The following is a 24,094-nucleotide window of genomic DNA, read 5'->3' as shown; positions in this document are numbered from 1 at the left end:
CCCTCCAATCAGAAAAGCACCCTTCCATTGCTACTCTCTGCCTTCTATGACCTAGCCAGTTCTGTATCCATCTTGCCAGCTCACCTCTGATCCTGTGTGACTTCACCTTTTGTACCAGTCTGCCATGAAGGACCTAGTCAAAGACCTTACTGAAGTCCATGTAGACAACATCCACTGCCCTACCTGCATCAATCATCTTTGTGACCGCCTCAAAAAACTCTATCAATTTAGTGAGAAACGACCTCCCCTTCACAAAACCGTGCTGCCTCTCACTAATACGACAACTTGCTCCCAAATGGGAGTAGATCCTGTCTCTAAGAATTCTCTCCAGTAATTTCCATACCACTGATGTGAGGCTCACTGGCCTGTAGTTCCCTGGATCCTTATGGAGTCGTACCTGGCACTAGGGCCGGCTCAAGGCACCGGCAACTCGGGCAGTCGCCCGGGGCGCCATGTGCTAGGGGGCGCCAGACTCGGGTCCCGCGCATGCGCAGTTGGGCCGGTGCCAACCAGCGCATGCGCGGTGGCCGCCCTCCCCCGCTGTGGCCGCCCTCCCCCGCTGTGGCCGCCCTCCCCCGCTGTGGCCGCCCTCCCCCGCTGTGGCCGCCCTCCCCCGCTGTGGCCGCCCTCCCCCGCTGTGGCCGCCCTCCCCCGCTGTGGCCGCCCTCCCCCGCTGTGGCCGCCCTCCCCCGCTGTGGCCGACCTCCCCCGCTGTGGCCGACCTCCCCCGCTGTGGCCGACCTCCCCCAGGGGAATGGGACAGTTCAGCGCCAACGTTTCAGCGCTGCCGTTTCAGCGCCTGGACGTTTCAGCGTCAAAAATTTCAGCGCTGCCGTTTCAGCGCCAAAAATTTCAGCTGGCCAGCGCTCATTCATTCACAGGTCACTTTACAAGTGCAACGAGATTAACAGGGGAGCCAAAAAGCTGCAGTGCAAAGGTGGTGACACAGGTATACTTAGTTATAACACTTAGTTATTTGGCCTTTTTTTGGAGTTTTATTACTGTGTGCTAAGTGGTGTGCAGAACCCAGATACAGAAGCCTCACCCCCAAGGTCTGCTTAAATGTCATGTCTCAAGCTTTTAAAATTTGCTTATCTTTAAACATGGGGATAAAAATCCCATGCTCTTTAAACATAGGGGAGAAAAAGCTGAAACTGTCAGTGAGAGTTTTGAAAAACCCTCCGTTGAACTACATGTCATCTGGTGTAGGTTAGAAAACAATTTACCATCTGCTCATGCGGTTTCAATAATCAATAATCAATTATCACTCCCCCCCGTCCGCTCCCCCCCCCCCCCGGTCCGCTCCCCCCCCCTGCGGGTCTCCCCCCCCCCCCTGCGGGTCTCCCCCCCCCCCCTGCGGGTCTCCCCCCCCCCCCCCTGCGGGTCTCCCCCCCCCCCCCTGCGGGTCTCTCCCCCCCCCCCTTGCGGGTCTCTCTCCCCCCCCCCCCTTGCGGGTCTCCCCCCCCCCCCCTTGCGGGTCTCCCCCCCCCCCCTGCGGGTCTCCCCCCCCCCCCCTTGCGGGTCTCCCCCCCCTTGCGGGTCTCCCCCCCCCCTTGCGGGTCTCCCCCCCCCCCCCCCCCTTGCGGGTCTCCCCCCCCCCCTTGCGGGTCTCCCCCCCCCCCCCCCTTGCGGGTCTCCCCCCCCCCCCCCCTTGCGGGTCTCCCCCCCCCCCTTGCGGGTCTCCCCCCCCCCCCCTTGCGGGTCTCCCCCCCCCCCCCTTGCGGGTCTCCCCCCCCCCCCCCCTTGCGGGTCTCCCCCCCCCCCCTTGCGGGTCTCCCCCCCCCCCCCCTTGCGGGTCCCCCCCCCCGCGGGTCCGCCCCCCCTCCCAGGCCCCGCCCCCCCTCCCCAAGGGCGCCGAAGTTCAGCTTGCCCGGGGCGCCAGCAACCCTAGGGCCGGCGCTGCCTGGCACAAAGGAAGATGTTTGTGATGGTTGTAGGTCAATCAACTCAGCTCCTACATATCGTTGCAGGATTTCCTCAGGGTAGTGTCCTAGGCCCAACCACCTTCAGCTGCTTCATCAATGACCTCACTTTCATCATAAGGTCAGAAGCGGGGATGTTTGCGGCTGACTGCACAATGTTCAGCACCATTCGCAACTCCTCAGATAATGAAGCAGTCCATGTCCGAATAGGCTGACAAGTGGCAAATTACATTTGTGACACACAAGTTCTAGGCAATTACCATCTCCTAAAGAGATCTAACCATTGCCCTTTGATATTCACTGGCATTACCATTACTGAATCCCCCACAATCAAGATCCTTGGGGCTACCATTGATCAGAAACTGAACTGGATTAGCCATGTTATTACTTTGGCTACCAAGACAAGTCAAAGGCTAGGAATTTTACACTGATTAACTCACCTCCTGAGTTAGGAGTGTAATGGAATATTCTCCACTTACTTGGATGAGTGCAGCTCCAACAACACTCAAGAATCTCAACACCATCCAGGATGAAGCAGCCCGCTTGATTGCTCCTCCTTCCACAAACATTCAAACCCTCCACCACCGACGAACAGTGGCAGCCATGTGCACCATCAACAAGATGCACTGCAGTAACTCACCAAAGTTCCTTAGACAGCATCTTCCAAACCAACGACCACTGCCACCTAGAGGGACAAGAACCCCACCTGCTGGAGGTTTCCCTCCAAATCATGCACCATTGCGACTTGGAAATATATCACCGATCCTTCACTGGGCAAAATCCTGGAACTCCTGCTTTAACAGCATTTCGGGTGTACTTTCACCTCAGGGACTGTAGCAATTCAAGAAGGCAACACACCACCACCTTCTGAAGGTAACTAGGGATGGGCAAGATATGCTGGCCACATCCTGCGATGCCCACAATCTGTAAATGATTTTTTTTTAAATGTGCGCAAGCTATTCAGGAGGGCTTCCAATGCACAAAGCATTGTGTTATGTAAACCTATGAGACTTCTTCTGTAACTTGGCCCATCCAAGACATCATCTGACTCATGGGGAACCTTACTCTCTGGCAAGCTGGTACCGGTTGTGCCCTGTGCTAATTCTTATCAAGTCATTGAACTTCTCTCTGCACTGCATCCAGGATTTTGGAGCTATACACTTGACAGTAACGTTAAATGCTCTTTCTTCCCAGATGTCTTGAGGGACTTCTGCCACCCCATGCAAATGGACATCCCTCCTCTTGACTTCTTGCACTGAGGTCTCCAATACAGAGAACTCTGGCATGTTGAGCCATTCCTTGTAACATTAAAGCACAGATTCAGTTCACCAAAGAACTTGCACTGCTTCTCGCTCCAGTGAACATACTGCCTTTAAATAGCAGTGCCCACTGATGTGCACCGCCTATCAACACAGAGCACACTGACTGCTCACATCAGCCACTCCAATCAGCAGACAGCATATTCAACATCCTGATTGTGGCACAATGAATGGACACCAGTCCATTGTATAACTTGATCTTCATGACCAGTTTTGGGAGTTATCACATGATTTTGAACAATTAGAATGATCTAATTGCCACAAGTAAGTAGACAGTGTGTTTATATGTTGTGTGATTAAGTGGCTATTTATGTAATTTAGCAGGCAATGCATGTTAGTGTTTTCTATTTAAAATAGAAATTCATTTCTGAGTTTCAGCGGGCAAGAATTTTGTTTGTCATGTGATATCCTGCACAGTGTATTTATTTGCTGTGTAACCGAGCAGGTTATATATTTCTATATTAAGTATTAGGCAGGTTATGCATTTATGCATCTCTGTACTTGTGCATTAGAGCATTCAGATGGTATGCAATTAAGTGGATTCTTAACTTTCGGTGCTCTGTTATATACAGTTATGTATTATGCAATTTCTGCATTTATGCGTTATGCAACTCACTTTGCTACTAAAAAAAGGTGAAGGAGGGAAACTAGGGAATTAAAGACCAGTTAGCCTAACATCTGTTATCAGGAAATTACCAGAGTCTATAATTAAGGATTAATTATTGTCTGAACAACATGAACATTTTTAACTGATCAGAGAGAACCAGCATGTATTTGGAAAGGACAGGTCATGTTGGGTGAACTTGAACGTTTTGAATAGATGAGTTAAGTAGTGGTCTATATAGATTGTCTATAACTGTTATTTTTATGGACTGCTTTATAAAGTCCCTCATAAAAGACTGTTAGCTAAAGTTGAAGCACATGGAATTGAAGTCAAATTATTGACCTCATGAGCAAGAGACACACAATAGGGATAATCGATAGTTTAATTGGCAGGATGTGGCTAGTGGCTTCCGATCAGGATCTATGTTGGGGTCTGAACTATTCACCATATTTATTGATGATTGGTGGCATTACTAACAGTATAGATAAAAGCATACCATTACAAAGTGTAATAGAGAAGATGAAGTAAATAGGCAAAACTGCAGCAAATGAATTTCAATATAGGCAAAGTTATTGATTATGCTCAAGCCTGCGATTGATAGACTTTTGAAGTTCAATTGAATTAAGGCATCTGGGGATCAGGCGAGTAAGTGAAGTTGAGGCTGAGACCAACCCATAATCTTATTGAATGGTAAAGTAGGCTCGAGAGGCTGTCTGGACTACTCTTCCTGATACTATTTCTTAATGTTCCCAAATATTGACTCACCCGTTTGAGATTAAAAGTTATGGCATTGAGTACTTTCTAAACACTGCTGAAAAAGAGACACACTGTTGAAGCTTTTTTGTCGTGCACTCATTAGGATAGATGCAAGAATGCCAAATTTCAAAGGAGGCAAGAATTTATACTGCATGAGGAAAAGGTGTTGATTGGTTGGCAAATTGACTCTGACTGGTCGAGGCGTTGCACCATCGAGCTATATTATTTCTAAATGGTGAAATGGTGGAGCAGTGGAGGCTGAAGAAGACGTCAGGGTCCAGGTACATAGGTCATTAAAATGTCAGAAACAGGTACATAAAATAATCAAGATGTCGAATGGAATGTTGCCTTTATATTCAGAGGAATAGAATACAAGGTGGTAGAAGTTATGTTCATCTTTACAAATCTTGCATTGGACCACACCTGAAGTGCTGTGAGAGGTTCTGGGCATCACATTTAAGGAAGAATATAATGATCTTGGAGGGAGTGCAGCATAGGGGTTAAATTATGATGAGCAATTACACAAACTAAAGTTATATTCTCTGGATTTTAGATAGTTAAGGGGTGATGTGATGGAAGTTTTCAAGATATTAAGGGGAATCTATAGGGCAGTTAGAGGTAAATTATTCCCACTGGTTAGAAATCTAGGCCTAAAATGGAATGTTTAAAAAATAGAGCCAATCTTTCCAAAGTAAAAATAGGAAATACTCAGGAGTTTGGTCAATAAAAAGTTATCAATGAATATGGGGCAAAAGTCTGCACGTGAAGTTAAGTCACAGATAATCCATGATCTCATTGAATGATGGGACAGATTCAAGGGGCTAATTGGCTGACTCCTTTTCCATCGGCTGGGATTTTCAGGTCCCGCCCTCAATGATGCCGGCCATTGGCAAGTCTGGAAAATCCCACCCTCCATCCGTGACTAATCTTCATTTTGTATGTATTATTTAATTAAACAAGCTATGGCTTAGTATAATGTGAAACTTCAATTGCCTCTTATCGTCACCAAGTTCTGTTACCTATTTCTGTCACTTTTCTCTGTTTATCATCCTGATACTATTAATGAAGAAAATGTTAAAGAGCATTTTGTAAGATGTTATCAATCTTTATCTCGGGAGTGTGGAGTCCAAAAGGAGGGCTTTGCATCGATCTAGCAGAAATCACCCATGCATCCTAAATCTACTGGCTTTATGGCCTAATGACAAGTGTAAGAAAACATAACAAGTCGTGGATAAATTTAATGGATGCGTTCAGAAATATGAAAACAAATGTGAGCCAATGTAAAGTGATGGGCATTGGAGTGGGAAACATGCTACATAATGAATGGGCGTCCAGAGTATGTCTGATGATTGAACATTCACTGACCTTATCATGTACGTTCATCAAGTGTTGGAATACTTCTTAATTGTATTTGATTATTCAAGTAATTTTACCTACTCATTCCTGAGGTCGCACTTAGAATATTCTGTACAATTTGGAAAACCTTTTTATGAAAGGATGCTATTGAAGTAGAGATAATTCAGAAAGCAGTGAGGAGGATGATTTTGTGATCGACAGGGTCCCCTCATGAATAGCAACTTAAAGAGCTGAACTTTGTTTTAATCGGAGAAGATGAATCAGCTCAAAATAATTTGTGTTTTGATTAATGCCCTGTGATCGAGCCGGACCAATTCTGATTAAGAGCAGGTTCAAACATTTTTTGAATATATATATATAGGTATAGGCTGTTGCATACTTTCCTGTGCTGCTAGCAAAATGGAAATACCATTTGTCAAATGCAACTGGTCAAAGTGTACAATAAGATTGTGATTTCATGTTAATGTCCTTGGGTTTTACTGGGAACTCAAGGAGAATTTTGTCAAGTAATATCTTGTAAATGTTGCCTCTGGTTAATGACCTTTATCAAAGTAAATAGAGTGGACACTATAATAGTAGAAATAATATAAGGCCTATTGAAGGAAGGAGCTGCAGGGAGAGGAAAAGTCATTTTCTCATGATTATGACTGCTGGATGAATGTATCCAAACAGTCACTCCCCCTGAGCTGACATAAATAATTCAGGTACTGTATAAGCATTAAAATCAGTCTCATAATGCTGTCATTACTGGTACTTACCATGCAACCGCCAGATGGTAGCATGCAATACTGATCTCTGTTCATAATGCCCACAACCAGAAATGTCTCAACACAGGGCTGGGGTCAGATTTGCAAGCATTACATGGAGTTCCAACAACTTCCTATCCTACCTCCGCCCAAACCCAGGTACGTTCGGTACTAGGTTACTTGCACTAGTATTGCCAATGGATGACAATGTATTACCTATTAATGGCTCTAAAGTATGGCCTCTTGGCAATGATGGCTTCTAACTAACACTAGTCTCTACACTCTATCTATAACTGTACTGTCCTCTTTATCACTGCTTTCTCTACCTCTTATCCAGCTCTCTCCCAGAGTCTGTGGGTGGGATTCTTCTGTACCCGGCGGGACGGAGTGGCATGAACTACTCCGGCGTCGGGCTGCCCCAAAGGTGCAGAATCCTCCGCACCTTCAGGGCTAGGCCCGCCCCGGAGTGGTTGGTACCCTGCTGGCCGGAGGCTTAAATTACCAGTGCGTAGGAATAGAGTGCCCCTACGGCACAGGTCCGCCCGCAGATTGGTAGGCCCCGATCACGGGCCAGGCCACTGTGGGGGCACTTCACAGGGCCATATCGCCCCGCGCCCCCTCCAGGACCCAGGAGCCCGCCCGCGTGGCCAGGTCCCGCCGGTAAGGGACCTAGTCCAATTTACGCTGGCGGGATCTGCATAGAACGAGCGGGAGTTCGGCCCATCGCGGGCTGGAGAATCGCCCGGGGGGGGGGGGGGGGGTCACACGATTCCCATCCCCGCCGAACCTCCAGTGCCAGAGAATTCGGCGGTCGGCGGGGCGGAATTCATGCCCCTCCCCGGCGATTCTCCGACCCGACGAGGAGTTGGAGAATCCCGCCCTGTGAATTCAGATGCTTCTGCATCTAGTTCCATCTAGTGGTTAATTATGAGATGACATTAACCCTTTGTGTTCTGAACATTCCCATAATGTCACAATAACCTTAGCAAAATTAGAGATGAGTATAACGTTGTATTTCACCTTGTTACATATGCACATCTAATTATGTTTCTTTGTAAAATTAGCAAAGTCAGAAATTCACTCCGTGTGTGTGAAAACAAAGCTAAATTAACGAGCATGATAAATTATATCATTTTAAAATGTAAGATAATTACAAATATCAGAGTATCAGAGACATATAAATGTGAATTACCACAATGTCTCTTGCTTGTTTCTTGGACTGAAACATTACACACACACACAAAAACACACAGACGGTTATCCATGCATCAAGGTATATCTAATGTCACATCAACTCCCAATGTGTTGTTTATAGATTCATAGAATAACCCAGTATTCTCTTGTACTACCTCAGTAGGCTAGATCTGGCCTAATCAGGGACTTAACTGAAAATATAAAATGAGTCCACTCATTCTTTACATAAATAACGAGAGGAAGCACTTGATTTTTAAGGAAAATTGGCTTTCCTATAAGAGTGTCACAGACAGTAATTCTTTCAGGCAATGGAACTCCACTTCTTCACTGATGACAGTATGGAATATTTGTTGTATTGTCGGGTCAACTGTTCAACGGGAGCCAGCAGAGAGAAATGGACAAACAATATTCCACATGAATGGTGGGTGATGAATTGAACATGTGCCCGTATTTTGTAAAGATGGGAGGTTATGTGCCATAGTAAATGGCAGTACTTTGCTCGTGTCATGGCTTGTCTGGTAGGGGCATTAGGTCTGGTGACTTGTGACTGTATAATAATTCACGGTCATTGCCTGTGAAGCAGATGTGCAGAAATAACTTCAACACACCGGCTTCATATAATGGTGCTTGCAAGGCTATGGAAAAACATTTATTTATTTATTTTCTTTGTTACACTTCAGCAGGAAAACAAGAAGGATCTCTCAATAAATAACTGCTTGTGATGGTATTTACCCTCAGAGTAAATTACGGGATATCCTCCCCACAGATCGGGATCCGACATTTCTGTTTAGTTTCACCTATCTTGTCAGCACCTTGCTGAAAATGGATTATGTTGTTAGCAATCCCAAGGGAGCCACAAATAAAATGGGTGAAAGCAGGGACTCCTGTTGAATCTGATATCTGCGGCCACAGAGCTGGGTAATCTTGTGTGCTAAAACTATGTCAAGGTGAAGATGTCAAGAACAATTATTTTGCTATGCCGTGTACATTTCCAGAGTGTTGTGCATCTTCCAAGCACGCTATAGATGATTGAACTGTTTTGTACATTAACATTATGATTTATCATTGACAAACATTCATTCAAAGATAATTAGTATCACAAATTCATTTCAATCAGTAATTCTCCAACTTGTTTGGTTGAAGGACACCTTTTCAAATAGATTAGTAATTATGGACCCCTCCCCTCTGAATTATTGTACAATATAATACTCATAGAATGAAATTGCTGCATATAAAGAATGTTTTTTAATTCTTTTGAGAAGGCAGGTATCTCGTTAGATTCATGCTGGGTTTGAATAGGCGGGGCTGGTTAATTTCCAACTGTGTTCCTGTTGTGCTTCGAGAGGTCTATGGCGTGAAGAATAAATAGAACTAAGAGGGATTGTTTAGCAACTGGAGGTCCTTGTAAAGATAAAAAAAGCTGTTAACTTTTTGTTTTAGCTGAATTTGTTGGCAGTAGGAGACAGGACACTGGGGAGTCAACAGGACTCAACTCTGCCAGGAAATGGTAGACAATGTATTTGCAAAGACTCAAGCTTCCTAAGGAACAAGATACAATCCAGATAACCAGGAAAATTGGACTGAAATAATTTCTTAAGAGGACTGAAGTTAAGAGAACAGAGACCAAGATGTTGTTCAGAGGAATTGAAGGAGGAGTAAACAAAGTGTTCCAAGTTAAAGAGAAATTACAGTAACTAGATTTAAAGTTGGGCAGACTTCAGAGTTCTATGGAACTTTTGATATAATTTTAATACAGTCTGGGAATTGAGAGTTAAAGCAATTGTGAACAGCTTGTACAGCAGTCAAGACAAAGAAATCTGAAAGGGATGATGTAAAGACCTGGATTGAATTTGCTATTAAAAATGGAGTGGACGCTTTGTTTAAAAGAGCCCACAGAATCCATGGAATAGCTACAATGCAGAAAAAGGCCATTCAGCCCATCAAGTCTGTGCCAGCCCTCTGAGAAAGTACTCTACCTAGGCCCGCTCCCTTGACCCATCCCCGTAAACCCGCACATTCATCATCATGGCCAATCCACCGAACCTGTCCATCTTTGGACTAAACTCCATTTGTAAAATCTGGACTGGATTTCAGAATGCAAAACGCTAAGGGAAAGCATTATAATGCAAAGATTTTTAAGCATGTTTTGGGAGTGGAGTTTGGAAACTCTCATGTGATCGTTTGGGGAGATTCTGAGGAGAAAACCACAGAAACTAACTCTGGTTCAGAGGGGAATCCGTGTATTGGGCCACAACCAATCTGTGTGCTTAAAAGGGACTTTGCGTGAATAAGACCATTGTAGCTAAAGATATACTTTGTAATCCATGTTGTGTGCATTAGTTAAGATAAAGGGAGAGTTAAGGAGTATTATATAATAATCCAACTTTTCATGTTTAATAAATGTTTTTTCCTTGTTGTTAAAACTAATTAGCAGTCCTGTGACTGTGTTCCTCCATGTTTTATTTGAATAAAGTAAAAGTTACGGTCTTTTGAGCCAGGGTTCCATTCTTGGATTATCTCATCTAATTATAACATCAAGTGAGATCAGTACAGATCTACCTGATGATCTCAGTGTTGGTCTCAACGCTCCTTCATGAGGTGAGGCAAATGACCCACTCTTTGCTGCAGATATTGTGCCTGCACTCCGCTCCTGCCTCCTGGTTTGGACTACGTCCACCTCCGATTGTCACTCAGTTATTTTTGCAGATCCACTTAAAAGTTCCCACATAGCCTCTGGTGTTCTCAGGCGCCAGTTGGAGAACCGTATTTCTTGATGGTCCAGAACCACTGTCAAATGCCTCATCATAAATTATCATCTACGAGTCAGGACATTTTCTGAGAACAGTGAAAACAATCATTACAAAGCAGATAGTTGACTCACTGCCACATAAATTGCTCTGACTTCACTGATTATTTAATAGGACAATGAATGTGGACAGGCCTGAGAGATTCTGGCAGGCTCTGGAGAGAGTTAAATAATTGTGACAGGCAATTGGTGTGCCTTGGGGTCTGACAGACTGTGGCCAGCGTTCAGCGTTTCCAGCAACTATAAGAAAGCTTAGGAGAAAGACAGGTTTGGGGATTGAAACAAACGGTAAATAAACCCGAGTTAGAAACTTGTATCATTATTAGGAATTGATCAAATAAGGTTACCTGCAACAGCTGTGAATGATGGCACCTCTGTACAACCCCTGGAATCTTCATCATCGTGAGTCGATGGCCTGAAGGCAGTTCTGACCGACGACACCACCACCTCTACCATGGGTAGGGCAAGGAGGCAGATCGCGAATGCACCACAACTGAAGTGGGGACCAAGCCTCATTCTGTTGGCACCAATGTGACCATATTGGCCATGAAGCCAACTGAGCCCAGCAACCCCAAAGGAGCTTGAATTCTGGCAGCAAACTTTTACATGCCTGTTGTAGTCTGAAAATTGCATTGTAGATAGTGATGGCCGAGGCTCCAATTTCTTTCCATCCCACGGCTGACCAGAAATCTGCCTCGCTCTTACCACCTGCCATTGCCATGCCTTGTTGGAAGGCTTACAAGTTAATACTCAATCTGTCTGGCCACGTTATGTAAGCACCTTCCTTGGCCATCTTGAAATGGGACTCGAACCAGGGATGTCTGGCTCAGAAGCAGGGATGCTATCCACTGCAATATAAAATTAATCCAGCAGAGATCATAAGAAGTGAGACACCTCGGTGATCCAGGTTTTCGGGGCGTGATTTTTCATCCCTGCCCATTGTCGGGATCATCCAGTCCTGCCACAAGTCAATGGATTTTGTGGGTGTAGCTACACCTCAGGGACTGCAGTGGTTTAAGAAGGCAGTCCACCACTACCTTCTGAAGGGCAGCTAAAGTTGGGCAATAAATGATGGCCGATCCTGCGGATAAATGAATAAATCCAAAGTATCCCCCACAACGGGTCCCACCACATCGGGGCCAGAAAATCCCAGCCCATGAATTTGCTAAAACACCGTATGGAATCTTCTTGCAGAGGCTTCACTTTTAGCAGGAGAATGGGTACTTGTTAGCCAAGGAAGGCCACGGTGATAACACAGGAATCATCTTCAACAGACTAGTTATTGCACACAACTTCATGGAGGGGGGGGGGGGGGGGGGGGAGGGGGGGAGGTCTCATTGCCTTCCTCCAGTATATGGCCACTCTGTGTCCAATTGGAGCTACTTATAATCATGGATCTCTTGTTTATTTTCCCATTCCCCTCCATTCTTTTTGTTTTCCTCTTCCACATCCGACTTGTTTTCTGCACGATTCTGGAATGCACGCTGCATGAAAAGTGAATTAATTTTATTCAGTGTTTGCAAGTAGTGTGTGAGTTTATGGGGTATGCATGCGCAATGCGATTTTCTATTCTATTTATCCCATATGAGTTGAAAGCTTCTGTATGTCATTTCCAAGTGCCCTGTTCCTAAGTGTTCCATTTGCTTGGAGAATAGAAATGTTAAATGATTGTTTACCTAACTGGCAAGCTGTAGATAACAGAATCTGCTTCTTATATCTGTGTCCGACCTTGTTCCACCAGTATCAGGAGCCTCCTTTTCTCTACTTGTTGCCGGCTCACTGTTGTCAGAGGCACACATACATGATGGAATAGGATTCCTCCTGATATGAGTGTCAAATGACTACTCCCATTATTCTCCATGCACGCCAATGTTTAAGCCTCCTTATGTAGCTTCCAATGAGTTTGTGATCCTGAAATTACTTGATTTTAGGTACCGAGAATTGCATTACGTTTTTTAATGCAGTTTTTCAATATTCAATCCCAATTTCATAGATATCTTCTCTTCCAATTAAATCGACAAGTGTCAGCGTTTCCAGTTATTTTTCTCCACCATCTGCTTGATCCCAGTCCTCTTACTTATTTGTGTATTTTGCTTTTCAACATGTTAGCAGCGTGGCTTATGGCAAGTTGATTTAAATTTATTCGGTGCTTGCATGTAGTGTGTGAGTGTAAGTGGCGTGCATGCTCATTGTGATTTTCAGCTCAACTGAATGTGAACCATCTGCCAGCATGTGGCAGAGTCCGCATTGGATTCGTCAGACATTTAACCCCTTTGAAACCCAGTGGAAGCAAATCACCCCTGATTCTGAGGGACTGCAGAAGAAGAACAAGGTTTGTGGTGTGCCCAGAGGTGGGATCTTATGGGAATTGGTCAATTAAGAGGCTGACTCCACATTTGCCATCCAATTAGGGACATGGGTGGGGTGGGATGATGGAGATAGGGAGAGGGGAATGCAATCAGTTGTCATGTAGACGTAGCCAGCAGGCACCATTTTAACTGCCATATATAGTGACTGGGGTGCAAGAGATAGAGCATCACTACCAGGCGGATGTGAGAAGGAAATGACTGCAGTGATCCCCTTCAGCTCCAGTGCGTTCAGTGGCAGCACACTGCTTGTGACTCTGCAGCAATGACAGATCTCCGCATACCCCGGAATGCAGTCAATCCGTTTTCAGGAGATGAGTCTTAGATCTAATATAAAACTGAAGCTGTTGTGCACTCGCCTCCTACCAACCAGCGAACCATGCTCTTTGCAGGCGTCCACGTTAGCTCTGGGAAATAGGAATGTCAAGAGAAAACCCCGCTCGATCACCTACTCAACTGCCACAATTGGTTACCCGTCACTGCTGGACATGTTGACTACAGCACCCCGACGTCGCCCACACCATAGGTGCATGGAGGCAGGGACATGTTAAACGGGCCCAACACGTCTTTTCACAACTTCCCTGCATCCACCCATCGCCCCCTCCATCCCCCCCCCCCCCCACAAACACACTCTATGATTCCAAGAGGCTGAAGAAAATCTCCATACAACAATGGGTGTAATGCTGGAAAAGCAACATCTATTGTTACGATCCCAGTGGATATTGTAAGTGGACGAAAGATCCCAGAATAGAACACTGGCTCAAAAGGCCGTAACTTCTACTTTTGCAAAAATAAAACATGGATGTACAGAGCCACTGGACCGCTAATTAGTTTTAGCCACAAGAAACAAATTCTTAAACTTGAAAACATTGGATTATTATACATACTCCTTTACTCTCCACTTAGTTCAACACATATACACAGATTTAAAGATTAACATGGATTACAGTGTACATCTCAAGCTCCAAATGTCTCATTAACACAAATAGTTCCTTTAAAGCACTCAAGATGACTGTGGTCGAATACATGGACTCCGCTCTAAATCCAAGTTAGTGTCTGTGGATTTCTCCTCATAATCCTCCCAGACGATGATCACACGATGGTTTCCAATCTGCATTCCCAAATACAAGCTTTAAAATCTTCTCTCATAATAATGCTTTCCCTTGGCAGTTTGCATTCTGAAATCCAGGCCAGGTTTTCCAAATGACACCGCCAAACAAAGATTCTGCTCCACTTTTAACAGTGAATCCAGTCCAGGATTTATACCAACCCATTTAGGAATTCTTTTATATTAACTGCTTTCACACAAATTCTGAGATCCAGACATCGATTTCCATAGTTATTTCAACTCAAACTCCATCGGCTGTAGTAAAATCTCACAAACCTGAAAAACACTTCAGGTATCATGCTGGCATCTAAGTTTTCTTCTCAGCTCTGTCTTTACTGAACAGTCCTCTGTTCTTGAACCTTTAACCTCGGACTTCTTGGAAAATTCTCTTAATTTCTCTAGTTTCCTTAACTAGTTGTTCTTCTCTGCACTTGTTTTCTTAACCATTACTCTGTGGTATGGCTTTTCTTCTAGCAAAGCTGAGACATATGTTCCCTCTCTAGCCTTCTGAACCGACTGCTTCTAGCAGAGCTGTGGGAGTTGCCTTCTCTGTCAGTACCTATTTTCAGGGGCAATCAAATTAGCTAAACTAAAACGTAAAAACCTCTCTACCTTACAAGGCCCCAGATGCTACACAGTCACTGCTGGTTTATTTATTCTTCGTGCTGCAGCCCTCTCCAAGCACAACAGAGGCACAATTGGAACTTAACAAACCACGACATTAACGGTTGTTTTAGCTCAGTGGGCGAGACAACTGGTTTGTGATGCAGAACAAGGTCAGCAGCACGGGTTCAATTCCTGTACCAGCTAACCTGAACAGGTGCCGGAATGTGGCGACCAGGGGCTTTTCACAGTAACATCATATTTGTGACAATAGAAGGTTATTATTATTAAATCACTTTGTCCAACATGCATCTAACTATAGGTTTTACTCTTCTAGGCACAGAAACATTAAATTCAACCTACTGCAAACTATGCTTATTTCTAATGTTTACCAATATCAATATAAATCCCTTAAAACTACTCTTGTGTTTCTAACAATATGTAACTCAGTCATACCTTAATCCATTCATTGTTAGTTTTTCTGGAGTCTGCCAGAAATTATGCTGGAAGATCAATATGCGCCAGTAAACATTTATGGATCTGACTGGTTAGAATTCCTCATCCATTTTATTCTTTAACCCATCAGAGTTATGCCAGAAAATATGTAAAATATCTGAGAAAAATTACAGCTCAGCAACAGAGGTGAAACATATAGTTTGAAGCGTTTAAATGTTATTGGAAAGTGTTATTCTTCGGGGGTATGATATTATGATAAATGTACAGAAATGTATGGGTTAATGTTATGTCCAAATCAACCACTAGAGGGAGCTAGATGCAGAACTATATAAAGCATGCTAAGCCTTCTGGGTGAGAGGTTGCGGAGAAGGCTAGAAGACAGACTGTAGGAAAGATAGTGTGAGTGAGAGCAGATCATAGTTACTGTATTCGGGTAGAGATCAGTAATAGATGAGTGTAGATTGGATATTTATTATCAACTGTTTACTATATAGGAGTAAGTGCCAAATCCAATTAAGTAGTGTGAATGAATCTTTAGCTTTGTTTAATATAAAAGCTAGTTGTGGTCTTAATGAACACTGAGCCAACCATCCTCTTATTAGAACCACAGGGGTGAGGAGAGTGTTTAGGTGGCATTGGGAAACAATTCACTTTGCCTTTGTTGGTTTGGATTCGCTTCTGAGGTGCAAAAGATAACAAGGGAGCAATTAAATATTTCAGAAAGAAGATTCCTTGTTAGGGTATGGAAGGTATTTAAATATGAGCTCAGGGAAGTCTCTTTCTGGAGATGTCAGGCTGTCTGCATGAAGTAATTCTGTTTGATGGTGTGATAGATTTCAATGTCAAGGAAGAGTCATCAGTGTTAATATAGGAGGGAGAAGTGTCTTCCTGGAAAAGGTGGGTGTTCTTGCATTTTAATATATGCGGGATGTGCCAATCCCCTGGAATGTGTGTTGAAATAAAGGCTCATGTTATCATAAATCAAAGCAAGAGTTGCAAAGCAGTTGATGTGAACATAGGCCCCTATCAACAATTACTGTCCATCAATACACCCACATTCTAGGGAAACAAAGATAGCCATATATGGAATTAAGCCACGGACCTGAACCTGAGCTGTATTTGGTTCTTTCACCCTCCATTATTTCCCAATGTTTTTCTTCTTTTTCTTTACTTTCATCATTCAGCGATCAAATTCCTGTCGCCACAATTTCAATTTTTCACCCAGGTCACATTCCACCACAAAAAAACATTCTACCCCCTGATAGAAACACTGAAGAAACAGAAAGCATATTGCAACAAAAACTAAGATACAGCCACCATGGCATTTCCTATCAGGTGCAGATTTAGATGAAAGCTTTGGATAATATTGCTTGAAATGTGAATTCTGAGCTGAGTGGATTATTGTATGCTCCTAGGAATAAACTAGCAGGGAGAATCTTCTGCAGAAATCTTTAATTCCATTTACAGCATACTGATGTGGAAATGCTGAGCCTTCAACAAGCTTGGTACTTGACTTTGAAGTCAATACCGCTCTGCGCCCACCTCCAATCATATTTTACTGCTGCGACTGCCTGTATCAATTACATTTCATTATCCCAAATTGACCCCCTCTCAAAAACTCAACCCCACCACCTGAAAGCACCAAACTTCAACCCTGAACTCGATCTCAGGCGAGGCATTGGTCCTGGTTCGAACATTCCACTCAGTTTTGCCTCTCCACAGGCATATCCCCTCACCCTGTTCGCCATATGAACATCCCAACATCCAAATTAGGAACAGAAGTAGGACCCTCGGTCCCTCAAGCCCGGCTCCGCCTTTGAGTAAGATCATTGCTGATCTGATTGTAACTTAAACCCTACATTCCTGCTACCCCCGAAAATCTGTCAGCCCCCTTGTTAATCAAAGATCTATCTAGCTCTGCCTTAAAATTTTCAGAGATTGTCTTTTGAAGAAGAGAGTTCCAGAGACACTCAACCCTCCGCGAGAAAAAGATTCTCCTCAATGTTGTCTCAAATGAGCGACAGCTTATGCTTAAACAGTGACCCCCTAGTTCCAGATTCTTCATGTTATGTAAAACTGCAATGCAAGAAACAGACATTCCTGACAAGCCCATTCACAGTCAAAACTGAAGCTAATCCTTCTCTGTATCGGAGCTCAATGCAAATTAAACATTCCCTCTGGTGGAATATGCCCAGATCACTTCTGCTCATCTGACCTTATGCTTCTAGTAACCCTCCAGACCTTCATGAATTCCTGTATGTAAAGGGTGAGAATTTCTAATGAGGTTGTAATTCCCCTTGAAATGAAATGAAATGAAAATCGCTTATTGTCACGAGTCGGCTTCAAATGAAGTTACTGTGAAAAGCCCCTAGTCGCCACATTCCGGCACCTGTTCGGGGAGGCTGGTACGGGAATTGAACCATGCTGCTGGCCTGCCTTGGTCTGCTTTCAAAGCCAGCAATTTAGCCCTGTGCTAAACCAGCCCATTTGCCAATAAAGAAAGACAATGGAAGTTTAATTCCCCCAACCAACAAAACAAAAACCACTCTTTTGTGGTAGGGGATACAGACACATTGCTTCCGCTTTGGAAAATGAAAAACCGAATGGGATTGAAGAGCAAAGGGATCTTGGGATGCAGGTCAATAAATCATTAAAAACAGCATTGCAGGTCAGCAAAGGTTAGGTGGATTGCTAATGTTAAAAATTGCCCCTTAGTGTCCAATAATGTGCAGGATAGGTAGGGTTACGGGGATAGGGTGGGGGATTGGGCAGAGGTAGTGTTCTCTTTCAGAGGGTTGGTGCAGACTCGAATGGCCTCCTTCTGCGCAGTAGGGATTCTACGGACAAGTAAAAATGCTAACAAAGTCCTGATTTATTTCTCGGGATATAAAACTTTGAAGTACTAAAGCTATGTTAAACTTGTAGAGATCACTGGTCAAGCTGCATTTGGGGTACTGAGCTGAACTCTGGTCTCCATCCTGTGCAAAAGACGCAGCATTAGAGAAATTTCCAAAAAGGTTAGTAGCAGGACCAAGAGATTATATCTATCAGGAAAGATTGAAGAGATGATGGCTTTCTTTCTTTCTTTTGAAAGTGCTGTACCTCATTGGACTGAACTGCTGTGCCCCTACTTACAGTGATGAAGCTGCTGGCCTCAAATTAATGCAGCCGGCATTCAAAAGCAAGTTTGTACTTGAAATTTCCTGAACCTTGAATGTCTTTGTAAAGGATGCATTTCAAGACCAAATAATGCATTCAGCAAACCCTGGGACAAACTCAATTTGAATCAACAGAATGGAGCACTTCTGTTCAACAAAGTAAATTTGAATGGAATAGCTAAATGAACTGTGCTGCTGTTGTATCCCAGAGGTTCTTGGCTTGTATAAATGGATACATTAGCTTTGCTGATTCTGTAAGTAGCACACAGCAGGAGCATCATAAATGCAGCAGAAACATTTTTGTGCCACGCTATAATCACAGCTTTGCAGCATTCCCTTATTCTCCTGGTCCCTTTAACTGGTCCCAGTGCACGAAAGACAAGAGGAAAAGAAAATGGGGAGATTTGATTTTTCATCAAGGGACTGCGCCCTGAATGAAATGTTGTTTGGAATAAGTGCATGGGCTCAGGATGGCGCTGTAAATTTATGCGGAAAATGCATTCAAAAAATAAAAATAGTCAAAGCCCATTTTCTTTTGTTCAAGGTGCCTTTTAAAAGACAGCAAGAATATTTGCTGAGGCGGAGATTTGCATGCAGGTCTTTGGCCTACAGTCTTGTGTTCACATTGTAGTGTGTCCAAAGAACCTCCTGAGAACTAATTGAGAAACACGAAAGAGAGATTTAACTCATTTGTGCATTTCCAACTTCGGCCTTTTGGCTAAGATCAAGGGTGCGATCCAACGGCCGCACTGCGCCCAAAAGGCAGCTCGCTGTGGTGCAGCATGGCCAATGAAAGCCGGGGGATCCCGCCCCCGGGATTTACCGTGCCTCGGGAGATCCAACGCGATTTCGCCAGACGTTGCGATGTAAATCCCAGCCACAGTGGAAGGGATCACTTTTTGGAAAATTTGCATATTAGACCATAAGATATAGAAACAGAATTAGGCCATATTAGAGCGAAGCAGTTAGCCTCACTCTAATGTGCAGATTCTCAAGGTACCTGAAGCTTTAGGGTTCAACCCCTTTGCCTCAGAGATCTCGGGCGAGTGCTGTTCAGCACTGGTCTGCACAATTGAGGACCAGAAGGAACAGCAATTGTGGGGGTCTTACAGAGGATTGGAGGCCCCTAGCTGCATGCCTTTTGGGCAGGGTGGTGCCTAGGTACTGCTGTTGCCTGGCACCTTGGCAGTGCCACCTGGATGCCAGCCTGGCACTGCCAATGTGTCCAGTTGGCACTGCCAGCTAGCATGAGCACTGCCAGGTTGGTACTGCCAATGTGCCAAGATGGCATTTTTTGCCTGCATGTGATCGGGCCGGGGTTGCTCGGTATGGGTGTTGGGGAGCTTGCGGGGACCCTCACAGTGTTTGGGCTGGGGGGGGAGGTTGGGGATCGTTTTGGGGGCCTCAGAGATCTGGACGCCTTCTCTTGCAACAATAGGGAGACCTGGCGAGCAGAGCTCCCCACTGTACACAACGGAGCTACGTGCGGCCTTGGCCATGCGTTCCCCGTTCAGGACCCTTAATCAACGCAAGTCGCATTGAATAGCCATGTGTTTCTCGGCACTGTGAACGCTCGCGAGGGCTCTTTGTTCCCTTTGAGAGAATCGCGCCCCAAGTCTCAGAGCAAGCTCGAGATCAGGTGTAATGCCTATTGTCAGCTTGGATCTAGTATGGTAGCATGGTGGTTAGCACAATTGCTTCACAGCTCCAGGGTCCCAGGTTCGATTCCCGGCTTGGGTCACTGTCTGTGCGAAGTCTGCACGTTCTCCCTGTGTGTGCGTGGGTTTCCTCCGGGTGCTGCAGTTTCCTCCCACAGTCCAAAGATGTGCGGGTTAGGTGGATTGGCCATGCTAAATTGCCCTTCGTGTCCAAAATTCCCCTTAGTGTTGGGTGGGGTTACTGGTTAATGGGGATAAGGAGGAGATGTGGGCTTGGGTAAGGTGCTCTTTCCAAGGGCCGGTGCAGACTCGATGGGCCGAATGGCCTCCTTCTGCACTGTAAATTCTATGATGTCTCTCTTGTGGAGCAAGAAAGGAGATGGATTAACGGCTTTTCCTGTCCACTCTGCGCATTGTCTTTGTAAATTTAAGTAATAAATACGACCCAGAAATTCCAAGTCTTTTGATTCGCTGCTGGAAATGCTGAGCAGGATTGTCAACTCTGGTTCGATGGATTCCTGGAAGCTTCCAGCCTCATATCCAGTCAGCCGTTTCCCATCTCCAATATTTTTCATATCAGAAACAAAATGTGTTCAAGGAAAATGGAAAAGCAATAATATCTTTTCCAATGCTTATATGTTTTTTTTCTTGCAACAGTGCCTGGGAGCTAAATCTTTCATTTCTAGAGCATCCGGGACAAGCCGGAAGAGTCAGCAGCTCCAGTGCGTTAGGGTAAGAAGTATATCGCAAGGATGCCAATCAAGTCACTCACATGAACCTGAGGATAAGATGGTCGGGAGTCCCGGAGGTAATACAGCAGAATTGCCCAGGGAGACACAGAAAACAGGGTGTGAGCAGAGGAAACCCCATTGAGACATCAATACACTTAGCCATGAGTGTCCTTGGGCGGGATTCTCCCATTGGGCGGCTATGTGCCGACACCAGTGTAAAAACGGGAGTGTTTTACTCCAGCGTCGGCGCCCGTTCCGGGACCCCATTCTGCGACCCACAGTGGGGTAGCACAGCGATGGAGCGGCCCACGCCACTCCAGCTGCCGATCCCGGCCTGAACCTGGCGCCGTGGGGTCCGCGCATGCGGAGTTGGTCCGGCGCCAACTAGCACATGCGCGATGGCTTCCTTCCCCGCGCCGGGCCCAACGTCAAATGGCGCAAGGCTACAGGAGCCGGCACGGAGGAAAGGAGGTCGGGGGTACAGAGGCCGGCCTGCCGATTGGTGGGCCCCGCTCACGGGCCAGGCCACTACGGAGGCCCCCCCCGGGGTTGGACCCCCCCTTCCCCCACAGGCCGCAACCAGCCCCTTGAATGCCGAGGTCTCGGCGGCTTAGAGGATGTTAGAACGGCGCCGGCGGGACTTGGCTTTTTTATGACGGCCGCTCGGCCAATCCGGGCCGGAGAATCAGCGCGCCGGCCCATGCTGGCCCCCGGGGCGAAAAGTCAACACATAACCCGACCGGCGCCGCGCCAACCATGCCGGCCCCAATGGCAGTGATTCTCCGAGAATCGCGACCCGGCATTGGGGCGGCGTGGCGCGTTTCGCGCAGCACGCCGGCGTTTTTACGACCCGGCGGGGGGTCGGAGAAATCCGCCCCTTATTCCTGAACTGAACATACCAGAATTAAGTGGAATAAATGAGAGACATCTGGCAGAATTTTCTGAGCTGTTTAAAAGACCATTGACTTCGGCGGAACTGGAAGATCCTGTCAGCAGGAGGGGTCAGAAAATGGTGCCCCTTGTGTTTGCATGTCTCTGCAATGAGATGTCTGAGAAAGGATGACCCTTTGCTGTTAAATTGAAAAAAACGGCAATTTGTGCTGCAAGAACTTGTGGGAAGCACGGTAGCATGGTGGTTAGCATAAATGCTTCACAGCTCCAGGGTCCCAGGTTCGATTCCCGGCTGGGTCACTGTCTGTGTGGAGTCTGCACGTCCTCCCCGTGTGTGCGTGGGTTTCCTCCGGGTGCTCCGGTTTCCTCCCACAGTCCAAAGATGTGCGGGTTAGGTGGATTGGCCATGATAAATTGCCCGTAGTGTCCTAAAAAGTAAGGTTAAGGGGGGGGTTGTTTGGTTACGGATATCGGGTGGATACGTGGGTTTGAGTAGGGTGATCATTGCTCGGCACAACATCGAGGGCCGGAGGGCCTGTTCTGTGCTGTACTGTTCTATAACACGCTGGAGAGATGAATTAATTGTTCATAGAATGCCTACAGTGCAGAAGGAGGCCATTCATCGGGTCTGCACTGACCCTCTGAAACAGCACCGTACCTAGGCCCACTCCCCTGCAAACCCGTAAGCCCACTAACCTTTGGACACTAAGGGGCAATTTAGCACAGCCAATCCAACTAACCTGCACATTTTTGGATTGCAGGAGAAAAGCAGGGCACCCGGAGGAAATCCACACAGACACAGTGGTTAGCATTGCTACCTCACAGCGCCAGGGGCCCGGGTCTAATTCTGGCCTCGGGTGACTGTGTGGAGTTTGCCCTTTCTCCCCGTGTCTACGTGAGTTTCCTCCAGGTGCTGCTATTTATTTAAAGAGAGGAAACGATCTCAGGCATTAAGGGAAAAGAGTTCTCTCCAACATCCTTGAGCACATAAACCAAGCATCATCTCAAAGGAAACTGACCTTCCATGTGACACATTCTCTCCCCCAGTCAAGAACAGGTCCAGCTCCATCTTGAATGCAGAGTGTCAGCATCTTTCGCATCATCTGGCAATGTATTCCCAGTACTCTGTGGGAAAAGTGGAAGTGCCTAATATCCAGTCCATTCCTCCTCTTATAGATTAAGCTTATATCACCTGGTCTTTCAGGGTCTGTTCAATTGTAATAATCCCTCAATAAGTGCACTATCTAGCCCTTTAAGTATTTTATAGACAACTACAGAAATCCCAGATTTCTTTTTTGAAAAATAATTTTTATTCAAGTTTTTAAATAAAAATAACAAATTTTCTCCCAGCAATTTAAAACAAACAAGGCGTGTTCCCACACCAAAACAAGAAAAGAACTCTCCCCCCCCAAAATAAATAATAACAAATAGCAATACAAGAAAGAAGAAAATAACATAACAAACCCACCGCCGCAAAAACACCCCCCCAACCATCCCCCAACAACCCCCCCCCCCCCCCCCCCCCCCCCCACCACCAGGTTGCTGCTGAGGCCGACCACTCTCTACCGCTTCGCCAGGAAATCGAGACAGGGCTGCCACCGCCGAAAGAACACCTGTACCGACCCCTCAGGGCAAATTTCATCCTCTCCAACTTGATGAACCCAGCCATGTCGTTGACCCAGGTCTCCGAACTCGGGGGCTGCGTATCTCTCCACTGTAACAGAATCCTGCGCCGGGCTACTACAGACGCTTAGACCAGAATGCCGGCCTCTCTCGCCTCCTGCACTCCCGGCTCCGAAGCTACCCCAAAGATCGCGAGCCCCCAGCCCGGCTCCACCCTGGAACCGACCACCTTGGACAAAGTCCCCGCCACCCTCTTCCAAAACCCCTCCAGAGCTGGACATGCCCAAAACATATGGGTGTGGTTCGCCGGGCCACCCGAACACCTCCCACACCTGTCTTCCCCTCCGAAAAACTGGCTCATCCTTGCCCCCGTCATGTGAGCCCTGTGCAGCACCTTCAGCTGAATTAGGCTGAGCCGTGCGCAAGAGGAGGAAGAATTCACCCTCTCCAGGGAGTCCGACCACGTACCATCCTCAATCTCTTCCCCTAGCTCTTCCTCCCATTTCGTTTTGAGCTCATCTACTGAGGCCTCCTCCTCCTCCTGCATCAGCTGGTAAATAGCCGAGATCTTCCCTTCCCCGACCCACGTCCCCGAAAGCACCCTATCCTGCACCCCCCTTGGCGGCAGCCGCGGAAACTCCGCCACCTGCCTCTTAACAAAGTCCCTGACCTGCATATACCTAAAAAAATTCCCAGGGGGGAGGTTCCACTTCCCCACCAGCTCCTCCAGAGTCGCGAACTTCCCATCCAGGAAGAGGTCCCCAAACTGTCTGATGCCTGCCCTGTGCCAACTCCCA

This window comes from Scyliorhinus canicula, chromosome 4 (genome assembly GCF_902713615.1).
Source record: "Scyliorhinus canicula chromosome 4, sScyCan1.1, whole genome shotgun sequence".
Lineage (NCBI taxonomy): Eukaryota > Metazoa > Chordata > Chondrichthyes > Carcharhiniformes > Scyliorhinidae > Scyliorhinus > Scyliorhinus canicula.
The sequence above is the reverse complement of the archived record's forward strand: the minus strand, read 5'-3'. Positions refer to the sequence as shown.